Genomic DNA, 2,838 nt, shown 5'->3' on the forward strand with positions numbered 1-2,838 from the left:
GACCCCAGCTGTCTCATGACATCACCACCTTCCTAGCTTCCACCCTTTTCAGGTGGCTCCAGGTTCTAGGGTCTGGTAACCTTTCTCCTTTCAGTGTCTGATCAGACCTATAGGTGGTGGTGGTATCTTCCTCTTGCTAATCTCTGGGTCACCTTATCATCTCCTTTCATCTAACACCCTTTCAGCTGTCACAGTACCCTAATAGCTAGCCCTCAATATTATTTTTTTCTACTTTAACTGCTGGTAGCCACACCAGTCCAGTACCAGACTGCTGCTCTGTGCCCCTGCCCACACCACCATGGTGAAAGAGTTCAACAAGGAAGATAAGGAATCCTGTGGCAGCTCCATCCCACTTTAGCACTTTGAGAAGAGTTCAGTACTCGAGGTGCTGAAGTGTCTATTTATTTAATGAAATTTCCAACAACCCTCTGAAGTCTGTCCACATTCTCACCAAGATACTTTACCTCAGGGATCTCCAACCTCTGGGCCATGGACTGGTACCAGTCCAGGCCTGTTAGGAACTGGGCTACACAGAAGGATGTGAACTTGAATGTAATGCACTTGAATCATCCTGAAACCATCCCCCTGATCCTGGTCCATGGAAAAATTGTCTTCCACAAAATTGGTCCCTGGTACCAAAAAGGTTGGGGATCGCTGCTTACCTCAAAAACCAGGGGAGCACCTGGGGACCACTGTAGCAACTGAGGCCTTTTTTGCCATGGCCAAACTTTCAGTCCAACAGTCCTACCCTCCATTGGATGTGCTACTTGAGTGTCAGGGAAATGCCCTATATCTCAGAGGATGTCATCATCATCACCAGTAGCCTGACAAAGGACATGACTGGGAAAATGACACTTCCTGGGGCCTGGTCATGAGAGCTTTCTGCCAGATCACTGAAAGCACCATGCTGTATCTATTGAATGCAACATGATGGTTCAATAACTCGCATCGTGTGCTTTGGAATGACTGCCTGGCTGTCACTAAGATGATTAGCAAGTTCACCCAACCTGGCCTCAAGTCCGATTGCATGATGATCCAAGGGGCCACTTAGCAGCTGGAGGAGGACAACAGCCACGAGAGCCCACTGTTGGACCGCCTCAAGAGCTGCTTGCACAAGCATGAGGTGGCCTCCAAGGCCACCTCAGCCATCATCTGTCTGCCAGGCTGCAATGCCTAACAGCCAGCCCTGGCTGTGTTGGTGCTTTGGCTTGTCTGCAGCTCACCCAAGGCTACTCTCTACAATGCCATTGTCTGTACCCTCAATGAGGTTGCTATGAAGCATTCATAAGCAGTGACAGCCTGTCATTTGAACCTAGAGAACCTAGTCACAAATGTCAAACACAGCATCGCCATGCTGGCCATCACCACCCTCCTCAAGACTGGCAGCAAGAGTGGCATCAACCATCTCATAAAGTAGATCTCCTTTTGTATGTCAGAGATCTCAGATGAATTCAAGGTGGTGGTTGTCCAGGCCATCAGTGCCCTGTGTCAGAAGTATCCTCACAAGCATGTTGTGCTCATGAACTTCCTGTTTACCAAGCTATGGAAAGAGTGGCATTGAGTATAAATGGGCCATTATGGACTGCATCATCAATATCATTGAGGAGAACTCAGAGAACAAGGAAGAAGGACTGTCACACCTGTTATTGAGGACTGTAATTTCACTGTGCTGTCCACTCGCATCCTGCATCTCCTGGGCAGGGAGGGGCTCAAGACCAAAAATCCCCTCTAACTACTTTTGAAGATTCTTTCAATGCACTTGCCTATTTTATGGTGGGTGATTTATGAGCACACTTGCCCATACTGCACTGAGTATTCAGCAATTTTTGACTAAAAATGGCAGGACTCCTATGCCCCACCCTTTTTATTCAAACCATCTCACCCCAAGCAACTTTTTTGTTGCTGTTTCCCTGGATGAAAAAGCCCTCAAAGGAATTGTTTTGCTGACAAGGAAGAGGTGAAAAGAAAAATGGCAGAAGCACTACACAGAACCAAAACCGATGAGCTCAAAAACTGTTTTGATATATTGATTAGATTCCAATAAGCAAGCAAAATAGAACCAGAGACATTGAAATTAAGAACAAACTGACAATAACCAGAGGGGAAGTGGGTTGGGGAAACAGGGAAAAAAAGGGGGAATGGTTTTCAGGAACATGTATAAAGGACACATGGACAAAACCAAAGGGGGCAGGATCAAGGGTGGGAGGCAGAGGTTGTGGGGGTAGAGGGGAGTGGTGGGCAGAAAATGGAGACAACTGTACTTGAACAACAATAAAAAATGTGAAAAAGAACTGTATTGAGCAGGGGAAAAAGATCTCGATAGGTGTATTGCATCAAATGGAGAGCACTTCAAAGGTGACTGAAGTTTAAACATTTAAGGATAAATACATAATTTTTTATAAATAAATTCTGGTTTTATTTGGCCCCCTCCTCATATACAATGAAGCTGAATTCATAAAAATAAACCTTTAAATAGATGACAGAAAAGTAATGGCCTGGTATATAAGTCAGCTAATGTCGCAATAATGCCTTGGAAGGAAGCACTCCAAAATTCAGTGGCTTACAGCAACAAATGTCTGTTCTTTTCTTTCTCGAGTCTACAGCCTGGAGCCTTGCTAGGCTTGGAGTTTGGATTCAGATCTCTTCCATGGGTCTTCCGTTGTCCTTATTGGGCCAATGGCTCTTCCTGGTGTGTTCTCTTAGCAAATGACAGGAGTGCAAGAGGGTGTGGGCAGAAGCATGAGACATATATCAACATTTTGGCCCAGGATTGTCAGACTTACATTTCTGCTTGACATGGTAAGACTTAGCACAAATGGAGCTCTGCCTGCTCCGGAG

At 45.7% G+C, this 2,838-nt stretch overlaps 1 pseudogene; it reads left to right on the forward strand.

The window, feature by feature from the left end:
* Window positions 1–931: 931 nt before the first annotated feature.
* On the forward strand, window positions 932–1,732 carry LOC118980147 (coatomer subunit gamma-1-like; annotated as a pseudogene).
* The last annotated feature ends 1,106 nt before the right edge of the window (window positions 1,733–2,838 follow it).

Source organism: Sturnira hondurensis, unplaced genomic scaffold (assembly GCF_014824575.4).
Source record: "Sturnira hondurensis isolate 20B ecotype Veracruz unplaced genomic scaffold, ASM1482457v3 Scaffold0001872, whole genome shotgun sequence".
Taxonomy (NCBI): Eukaryota; Metazoa; Chordata; class Mammalia; order Chiroptera; family Phyllostomidae; genus Sturnira; species Sturnira hondurensis.